The following is an 11,160-nucleotide window of genomic DNA, read 5'->3' as shown; positions in this document are numbered from 1 at the left end:
AGTACGCTGATGCTAGAACGTGAGTAACTAGGGAGTAACAGAGTAGAGAAAACTGGCGCAAGTTGAGCTGCGCCACAAGCTTCAGTGTTGTTCGTTTTCCTAGCGCGTTTATGTGAGTTGAGTCCACGTTGTCGATCGCAACAATAATGTGCCAATCAATAAATCAAATATATAGGCTAATAGCTATAAACATTCTTGCATTGACATTTCAATTATCTCCTGGGCCCTGGCTTTTCATTTGACATCACTATTGTTGGTTTGGTATACTATTTTTAGTGCTACTCATCCGGAACTCTCTCGAAGTCCTCCAATTCCACTGAAAAATGTCTGCTCGCTATTTTATATTTCTCTAGTGCAGCAATTCGGAGAAGATCGATCTCCGACCAGATATTGGAACATGATTGGAACGTAGAATTCAAATGAATTTTATATGAATCTTGCAGGAAATAGTTCAATTCCGGCAGGAGTTGACAAAGCTCCAAGCATGATGCAATTCCTGACAGATATCAGGGATTCGTACTGAATTCTACTATTGTTCTTCTCTGCCCTGAAATTTTTTTTAGTTGAGTCATGTACTAATCAAACCTTTTAGGATTTATTATATCCCTAAACAGTCCTGTGTGGACATTAGAACTTCTCTTCTGTAGCTGGCACATCATCTGACATCACTATTGTGGATTACTTGGTACGCTATTTGAATGTTGTTCTGGTGCTCTGAACTCTCTCTAAGTCTTCCACTTCTGTTGCGACAGCAGACTGGAGAACTATACGAACTTCCATTTGCAATCGCGAATTCGCGATTTTACCATTGAATTCAGCTTTCATGTATGGATCATCTGTACCAGTCAGTGGCTAGAAAAAGATTCAAATTTTGTCCCATGATTCATTAATCTCTACAACAGAAATATGTGTCTGCTTGCCACTGAAAGCTTAATTTGTTGTTGATGTGAACGTAGCAACTGACTATTTGATAGCGTTTTAAATTTTGAGAGCATTGGAACATAATATTTTTTATTTTAAACTTGTCCTATCGACCTTCTAACGGACTACATGAGTCTATATTTGGAACTTTCGAAACAGATGCATATATTTACAATTTTCTGATTTAAAAAAATATAAAAATAACAAAAATTCACATCCTGCGACCCCTACTCGCTTGGGCCGACCCTGACTGGTGGACCAAAAGCAGCCCACGACCATCTCTCTGGCCCTCTTCAAATTCCACCGACCCGGCCCAGTAAGGGAGGCTTTTGCTATGTTTTACTCCCGCCTCACCTCCCGGCGGCTGCCGTTTCCGTTTGCCTCGCCGGAGCGGACAAGCAACTAGCCGATGGCGAACGGCGACGACGCGTTGGCGCGGAAGCGCAACAAGGTGCGCCGGAAGCGCTTGCGTAGCAGCGAGAATGCCGTCTCGGAGCGGGTCGCGGCGATCATCGCGTCCAAGCGCCGCCGCAAGTCGGGAAAGCGCCGCGCCTGCGAGGGCATGTGCTTCTCACTCCCCACACCCGAAGACCCCTTCAACGACCGTCGCGGGATGAAGCGCAAGAGCGACGAGCCGACCGATGACGTTCCCGCCGCCGCTGCCTCCAAGGACGACAACCCCAAGAAGAAGACGGACACAAACACAAAGAAGCAGCCGCCGGCAAAGGCCGTACCCAAGGCCAAGTCCAAGGTCATACCTGAGCGGGAGACGGAGAGGGAGGAGGGCCGCGTGGACTACGATCGGCCGTCCAAGTTCTTGGTGGTCTGCCTCAACGCCATCCGGGACGCGTTGGCGCCTGATGAAGGCGGTGGCATCCACGGCGCCGGCGAATGGGGCGTGGAGCTCTGGAGGTACTGCTCCGCCGCGGCGGCGCCGTGCGACGTTCTCGACACCAGCGACGCGTGCGCCACGCTGGAGCAGACGGCGTGGCACGTCTCCACTGCCTCCGACATCGTCGCAAGGAGAGGCTCGGGGTGATCGTTCCCTGCCCCTTCCTCTTGTACGTCGTCCCTTCCCAGGAAAAGGCCGTGCAAGTTACTTCTGTCACTTTGCAACTTTGCTGTTCAGATTATGCCGTTCTTTGTATAGGTTTAATAAACAAAATGTTGGTGATTTACTGATATATTTGGTGTGGTTTGTGCAGGTGCGATCAATATGCAAACCCCTGAAGCCTCTTAGGATTCATTCAGTGAGCTTGCATCCTGGCGCTTCCATTGAACACCAGGTATCTGGGCATGCTTTGTTCCACTATTTATGTCATCCTCTGTTGATTGTAAATTCGTTATCTGTAAGTGTAGTGCGTATGAATGCCAAATCACAGTTGATGTATTTAGTGTTAATTCATTTTGTCACGACTGCTCTATCAGACTAAAAAGTTGTGAGCCGGAGTTTCTTATAGCTACCCCTGAGAGGTTTCTTGAACTCTAGGGAAAATGATTCTGTGATTGAAAGTGATTTTGTGGGATAAACTCTATATAGTAAGTGATTTTTTGACGGAAGTGAATCAACGGAAGTTAGTTTTTTCATCTCTCAACATCTAATTTATTTTAAAAAATCACTTACACGGAATCACTCTAGGAGCTAAAAACTATAAATTATCGTTTGACGAAACTCTCACTAATTCCACTATAGGAGCTCGTCTGAAAGCTCTACTAAATAGGTATTTACTTGCTTCTTTTACTTCTCAAGTGCCCGTCTTCCTTACTTTGTCTTTCATGTTTTTGTTGACTTTTATGTGCTGTGCTACTTGGAGAGCAATAGCGAATAGGTAGTGAGCTCCTGTAGTTTTTCTTCAGCACCTCTAGTCTTCATAGTTTTAATTGTAACACTTGATGCACTTCCTGCTTATTGGAGATCGTGCTGTTTAGGATGTCAAACCTCAAACGATAGATGTTGTGTGACATTGATAACCTGAATACGCATTGCCACCGTGCACCATGCTAAGTTAACCACTTACTCCTACTTGTGTGTATCAATTTTATGGCTTATAGTTTTGGAGCAGGAGCTGTTCAAAATGCTTAGATTATTTGAGCGCATCGTGCGTCGTTACTTTAATATTCTGATGAGCTCTTTCTATTTTCAGGCGAAGGAAATTCTTGAGAAGATTTTAAAAAGTCATGCTAAAAAGACTTTTCAAAGGTTCTGCTAGTAGCTGCAAGCGATAAGAAAGCGTGGCACCTATCATCATCACTTAGACTGGAAAATTGCACAGTGACTGATGACTCAGACGACAACTCTTTTACCATATGCAGCAGATGCAGTGGACCAAACAACATTATTGTTTTGGTTACATTTCTACTCTCTGTATGCAAACTAAATCACGTGCAACTAATACTTATTGACACGACTTTGGGTTTCAGTTTTAGAGAATTTTACTTACCCCATTATCTTTTGATTGAGAGTAACTACCATGCATAGCTTTGACATTGTAAATGTATCTGCTTAACGTTGACATCATAAATGTACCTGTATTTGTGCAGTGTGGGGCTGGTGAATGTCCTTGTAAAAGACCGGGAGAACATGGCGATGACAGATGTAGAGGAATTTGAGACTCTGTTGGTCGTGGATTTGCCTCCTTCAGTGGATGAATATGTTGAGATCCTCACCGGGGCAGCCCGTCATGTGGTTGCTGGGGAGGTGCACAGTAATCTGTAACACAGATGCCCCTATTGCAAAACCTTTGGGTGATGTTCTTGCAAAGTGTGGCCGGGTGGTGCCAGAGTTTCTAAAAAATTCGAAGTCCTCATAGCAGGATCGGTTACCCTATCAGACAGTTATGCTCATCATCCATGGCACTTCTTGTCACCAATCAATTTTGATGTTCCTGTGTTCTACGTGTAGTTCTCATTTGTCCGCACAACAATGATATCCGGGACTCGGCCTTGATGTACTAGTAGCTCTTGTTGTGAAATGTGAATGCCTTAAAGCCCTTTTTTCTTGAAGAACTGGCTCAGTTGCAGGTTCATTCCTTACGGCCTCTATTATTGTTAATTTTGTCAAGTGTGTCAGTCATCAGGGACCGCCCATTGCTCCCTTTCCTCTTGTCAAAGGGAAGCTGAAAAAGGGCATACACCGATAGATCTCTGGATCTTTAAAGTGCGTCAAATTGTCAAAGACATAGCTTCTTTTAATCGAGTTCCTTTTACATGTTCACAGTACTCATCTTGCTTGCCTCACCCTTGCTCTCTGCCTGTCAGCTCAATGGATTCTTCTGCTGCTGAGTTGGTGACAACAACTAAAGGAGCAGTGCGCCGGCCGCCGGCAGCCTTTGTCATGCCGGATCGGTCCTGGCTCTCGCACCACGGAAACTTCGGCTGGAAGCATGCTGATCGGTCACCACTCACCAGTGGAAGATCCTGGTGAGTCCATACGCAGAGCAAATGGCATGTCGATACAGCAAGGAAAGAAAGCTTCTATGAACGAGTTGGCGTATGTATCTTACTAGTGCGACTGCGACATGTGGTTTCTTTTTCTCGAATCCTCTGAACCGAGATCGTAGCGGTTACTGCCTTTCATCGTAGAGTTAGTATTTCTGTGGTGACCCAATAACGCTGAAGCGAAATGCTCGTCCTGATCGAGGCGCTTCACCATCACACTTGCCTTTCCTTTTTCCAGATCTCAAGCATCTCACGCAGATCTTCGCCGCCGATGAAACACTACAGCGAGTGAAGCACACCCTTTTGAGCAGCATGCATGCTTGATCGAGCTTAATTCGCAAGCTTGCAGTGCACACGCGCGCGCGATATATATATATATATATATATAGGAAAACTAGTATGTACTCCTGGGTGTATGTACTCCCACCTCTCATATACCACTTTTGCACATGTGTTATACTTCTTTATCACTTTAAATATACTTCATTAGTGTATTGTTTTTCATAGGCAGTTTCTTAAGAGAATCGTCTGTGAAAAGTTATTTTCACAGACGGTTCACTTAAAAAACTATCTGTGAAAATAGATTTTCATAGATCTTTAATCAGAGACGATTGCTTTAAACCTTTATAAAAATTGGTTACGAATCATCTCTAAAAATAATTTCTATAAACAGTTTATTGTTTTTACATCACAAGCCAATATTGCTAAGATTCTTTCCTCTCCCACTCACAAAGCCTCAGAAGGCTAGCTAATTCGCCTCCAAGATAAAAAAAAAAGTATGTAACTCTTGTGGATGACTTCGTGTATAATGAACCGACACATGTCACGTTACATGTTTTGAATATCTTCGTCTGTGAGCGAGGTGTTGGTATGTTCGATCATTCGTACCTGAAATGAAAACACAACTAAAAGATTTGAAACACTACTGACAATGAAAACAGAACCAAATAAGAATGTGCAAGTGTTATGATGACTTACGTCATCGGGGTTCTTTTTTACCTCCCTTTTACCCTAAGAAACTCGCAAATATAATATTTACAAAGAACGGTATCGAAACCTTGCTTGTGGCACATAAAAAATGCAATGTATTCGTTAGTTCAATAAGACTCTTCATCATAAATAGTGAGATACAAGTATTAGATGTGTGTTATTACCGAAAAGTGTGTACAAACGGCCATCGCCTCCTACTTGGCCATATCGTGTATCCTACCTTTCGTTACGTACCTGTCGGATGATTAACTCCTGTCGCAGGGATCCCGAGAGACCCCTTTTTAGAGATTCGACCGGGGGGATGATCCTGAATAATTTCGTCGGAGAAATGAATGAGAGTAAATGCAACGGCCGATGGTGGAGGTGACGACCTAGTGCAAAGAGAAGTAAATGCACCGGAATTTAGACAGGTTTGGGCCGCACGGGGGCGTAATACCCTACTCCTGTATGGATGTAATAACTGTCTCGAGGAAGTCCCTCAAGGATATTGCTGGTTACAAGAATATTGGCCTAACTAAGAGCTTGAGGCTCCTTGTTCTTCGGTAGGGACTATCCCTTATGCCTTGTGTTCGTCTATGGTTCGGTGCTTGATGCTTGGGTGCTTGCGGTCTCTTGTTGGCTTGGCTATTGTTGGATTGTCCGTCTCTTGTTTGATGACCTTCTCTTCTGTGTTGCCGGCTCTTTTAAGTACTCGTTGGCTGCGACATGCCCCGAACGGGAAGGAGGGGGGCACAAGTTACAAGACACCATGACTGGGAAAGGCGTCATCATTTCTTCTGGGTGAACTGACCGGGGGGGTGAAAAAAACGCCGCACGCCCGGTCACCTGTCACCATAAACGCCCTGGCAACGGGCGCTGTGGAGAGGGCCCACCGGGCAGCCGCAGAGCAACCCGGCGTGCCCGCCCTGTCTTGTTCCTCTGCCACAGCAGGGCGGCAGACGGAACGCCTTGATCCTTGCGATGTTATCCCGAGACAAGCCGGATGATACGAGACGGGACCCGTGCAATTAATAGCCCCACGCCTCTCTGCCAAAACATGGCAGGAACTGACACCGCGGCGGGAGCAGTTGGAGATGTCAGGCCACGCACGCTCATTAAATGCGGCATCGGACCTCTGACTGGTTGACACCTCATCGGCGGGCCCCTCAGGGACCTTTCTGGGTCGTCGGGGCAACGAGTGCTCGGGGGTACTGTTCACCTCCCCGAGCACTCTCTCCCGAGCACTCTCGCACGATCCTTCGGGGAACCGAGTGCTTGGGGGCTGCCACGTGCAGCCCCGAGCACTCTCTCCCGAGCACTTTTACATGAATCCTCGGGGAACCGAGCGCTCGGGTGCTGCCGCACACAGTCTCGAGCACTCTCTCCCTGAACTTAGTTCTTCTGATCGTCGGGGGACTAGGGTGCTCCGGGGTGACCGGGCACCTCCCCGAGCACTTTCTTTCCGGTACTTAGACTATGTGGATCATCGGGGAACTGAGGTGCTCGGGGACCACCGACTGTGGCCCCGAGCACCTTCTCCCGGGACTTGAGCTTTTCTTGTCCTTTAGGAGGGACCTCGTGGAATGGCGCCAGGTGGCGGATGGCTGGCCGGGCCTCGGGACTCAAAGACCCCCGGTTCTTGATACACTGACAGTACCACTTGTAGGCTATATTCGAATGCCAATAAGTAATTATCAATATATAAATGATTTTTAAGAATTTTATGTATGATGATTTTTTTACCTCTGTATAACGTCGATAAGATCTTAGTAGAATTTTTAGGAGAGATCGGCTAAGTCAAGGATCATGAGTCTGCTCGATTTTGGCATCAGCATTGTACAAATAAAGTGGTCGCTATATGAATCTTTATGTTAGGTTCTTGATCGACCAATTAAGTTGAATACTTATGTTAGGTTATTGACGTATCACACTTACTTAAAGTTATAGGGAGCTATGATGTAATCTTTATCTTGTATTTCTAGCATAGCTCTTTCTATATAGGTTGACATTTCAAACCTACATATTTTGTTCATTTCTCTTATAACCCTTGCTTTCTCTTTGTTACTCTTCCCCTTAATCTGGGGGGTCATCAGTCCTCAACTTCATAATCAAGTTAGGCTGAAAAATTCATTGCGGATTAATAAAACCGACCGATAACTTCAACTTTTCCGTATCATTAAATTACATCCTATAGAACAAGTCAATATTCATTAGCTTCTATAGCATATATTAGTAGATATATGAATGTATGGGTAGATTGTAGGCACTTACAGACACCACACGCTTATGAGATTGATGTCGAGTTTGTCGTGGCGGAACAAAGCATGCATGTCCTTAAAATCCATTATGAGATAGGAGTTTCCACTTAGAAAAAAAATAGCGAGGACAGAAACAGTGATAATGGAGAACCAGCGCGACATGCCCTTATGTACTATTTGTGGAATCTCCGAATCTCCTATGGAACTTCTTGGAGTTGAAACAATGGTAGAAATGGCTTGCCATTCTCATATTTCTCAGGAACATCTAGTGTAGGCAAGAAATTCAATTAAAGGGTACTTCGTATTTTGCTGGTCTCTTTAGCGAGATCGCCCTTCACTAGATATTCTTGAAGGGATGATGCCTTTTCTTTTGAGGACGAAAGTCACCTCTTCACCGGTGATGTTAATGTCTTTTCGTATGGGGTAACCATGATAGGGACTCTCTGATGCTCAGGTGAATGTGCGAGAGGTGCAGACGCTGGAAGCGGAGGTGCTAGAGTTGCAGATGGTGAAGCACGATGTGAAGATGCCTGAGGTGGAGATATCGGGCGTGGGGGCGAAGGTGCTTAAGGCGGAGAGGCTTGGCTCTGGGGCGGAGGTGTCTGAGGCAAAGATGCTAGGCACGGGAGCGGCCGTGACGCTAGCGATTGTGACTGTTGATGGCCGAAGATGATATCCTGTCCGGGTCACAGAATTAAGTTGCCAACATCATCAAGAATCTCGATACCCTAAGGTGTGCTGATGTCTAGCTTGTAGTTCATGAAAAGTGGCTATACCAAGTCCACTTATAACTTGGTGTAACCGGCTGGAATGTCTTGATTGTGAAACGCACGGCCTGGAATGGCCTGGCCCAAGGCAGCCTCGACATTGAAGTCTCCCTTAGCGACTAGAACATGTAGTATGTAAGGGGTAGCCTCTGTGATATCATCCATAGGATATCTCTGGTTATAGGCCTGTATGGATCCGACGTAGTTCTGAAAGTCTGGGCTGGTTGGTTGATCTATCATTATTAATACTGCTCTTTTCTTCTCCTTTTCATTCCATATTTTCATGAATTGAACCTTAACCTGTTCTTGTATCTCTTCCACTAGGAACCTGTTATTGTATCTCTTCCACTAGGGTCTTCTTATATCTATTACAGGTCTTGAACTGACCCGTGGTGTCTGGGAACCCAAGCTTTTGGCCCACTTTGATATGATTCCTCGAGTGTGATCCGGGTGTTCCTTGTTCCCTAAGACCTTGGTAAACAAGTCATTCTCCCTGTCAGGCTCTAGAGACCCTTCGTTAGCAATCCCTTGAATGGTTTGGGTGACTTCCATGATCTCGGAGCTTTTGAAGGTTAAGTCCACAGACTCGGTTAGTTCTGACCGAGCATAGACTCAGTTTCTGCTTCGCTCGTCACAATTTTCTAAAGGGTCGGGTTTTCCAGCCCAGGTAGCCTCTTCTTCCTTCCTCCTCCATTCAAAAATTTTAGGTGGCATACCCAGACGAGCCCAGGTGATGGTGGTACTTGTTCTTCTTCGCAAAGTGCTTGAACGATTCACCCAGTTTGATGACCTCAGGTGTGGTCTATTGCGTAACAAACTCTGCCTATTGGTATGGTGTAATATTTTTATATTTATTAAAGGGTATCAAGTTCTTCTTCAAGAAGTTCTTATTCAGCTCACTCTTCCAGCTCCAGAAGCTCTTTCCCATAGTTTTCAATGCATTCTGTTTGACGGCTTTCTCTGTTCCCGAGGGGAATCGGATGGTTCTCTGCAATGTTGCTCACAGGAACTCCTTCGCTCATCTAGTAGCAACTAACAATCAGTTATAGTGATTGGGACATACTCCTTGACAAGAAATCTGCAACTGTTACGGAATTTGGTGCATGCGTCACGAGGTGCAACAGGCTACTTGTGTTATTGTATAAGTGCCAGATGACAACTTATTCTGCTTCGCTCACCCTGCCTTCGTTTCAGTGTACCCCTAGAGGGACTTGAAGTTTTGGGCACGGAAGGAGCAGAAGGTTGTGGTGCAGATGATCGACGCGAAGATCTTTGCACCCTCACCCTCTAGGGAAAAAAAGGAGAGTTGACATAACAAAAAATATTCCTCTATTTAAGAAGTAAAAAATGCATTGAATCAACTAAATACCTCTTCAGTAGGATCGTAGTCGTTGTCACTTTCCCGACGTCGGCTCTTCTGATCACATAGAACAAGGCTCAGGCTGTGATACGAGCCCGAGCTTTCGCTACTGTTGAAGGAGGACGGCTGGTACGAGCTTGTACTCCTATCCGATCTCCTTCTTACATCCGCCCCATCTTGTGTTGGAGCGCCCTCTATTTGCGAGCGGCCTCTATGTCGGGGAGGCCTCTATTGCGAGTGTCTTCTGTACCAGGGCACCCTCTATTGCAAGCGGCCTCTATGCTGGAGAGGCCTCTATTGTGAGCATCGTCTGTGCTTCTGGTTTCTTAGGGGGTCTTTGGCTCCTATCCGACATCCTGCTTGCTTCTAGTTTCTTAGTGGTTAGTGTTCTCTTCTGCCCTATGGTACTTAATCGACCGCTGGATTATAGTTGCCTAAAAAAATGACAAGTATGCAATGGTTCATCAATAAAATTTCTCGTTCCAATATGCCATTGTGAAGCAAGATGCAATAAAGATCAAATTGCAATGGGTAATATTATTTTAGAGGAAAGAAAAGGAATTAAGGTATGTGTTTTAAACTTTTCATGCGCACATCTAAATGGAGATCCACTAACTAAACCCAACAATCAATTTTTGTGGCAACGATGAATTTGATCTCAAAAAACATTTCATTCATCTCAAAGTCTTTTAAAAATAAAAGGAAAAGAAAAAAAATAGAATCATCCAATTATTACGGATGACATGCTAGATGAGAGCATGTATGCATGCTAAGGATAGCCAATGACTTGTGCTGTCCGACAATTATTGTAGACTGACAACTCCTAGTATCAATAGATAGAACAACAAAAGTAAATCATGTTCTTTTTTCCTTAGAGCATAAACACGATTGCCATAGCTTTCATGGTGAGGATACATATCAATAGACATAATAATAACATATATGAAATTGCATATAAATAGTTCTATGGCTGAATTGAGCAAAAGATAGTAAATAACAACATATATAAATGGAACAAATAAGTGTATTGTATACATGATCAGGCGTTGGTTGACCCCAATTTTAAAGGTATTGTAAAAGTGGAGAGGGAACTGTCCTGCCAGACAATTTCGAAAATGAAATTCGAGTTTGAATGGAAAAAGTTTACCAAAGAGGATGTCAAGGAACTTATATTCTGAGAGATACTAGAGTACCATCATCAACTAAAAGATTACATAAATGGCTTTGAAAATACAAGCTTTCTATATCCCAAGTTTTTTACCTTGACCATATCTTTTAGTTTCTTTTCCCTCTTGTTATTTTGTTTCTATCTAATAATATTCACAATATACATCCTTAATAGCTCTTGATTCTATTTTTACTACATAGTGTTGCTGACAATTTCTGGAGGCAAATTGCTAGCTTAGAAGAAAATAGAGGGAGGAATGGTGCACTCGACAGGAATCAT

The 11,160-nt window shown here is 44.4% G+C and overlaps 1 pseudogene; it reads left to right on the top strand.

The window, feature by feature from the left end:
* The first annotated feature begins 1,298 nt into the window (after positions 1–1,298).
* Positions 1,299–8,259, top strand: LOC133900293 (uncharacterized; annotated as a pseudogene).
* The last annotated feature ends 2,901 nt before the right edge of the window (positions 8,260–11,160 follow it).

This window comes from Phragmites australis, chromosome 19, assembly GCF_958298935.1.
Source record: "Phragmites australis chromosome 19, lpPhrAust1.1, whole genome shotgun sequence".
Lineage (NCBI taxonomy): Eukaryota > Viridiplantae > Streptophyta > Magnoliopsida > Poales > Poaceae > Phragmites > Phragmites australis.
This window is presented reverse-complemented; position numbering and strand designations above follow the sequence as displayed.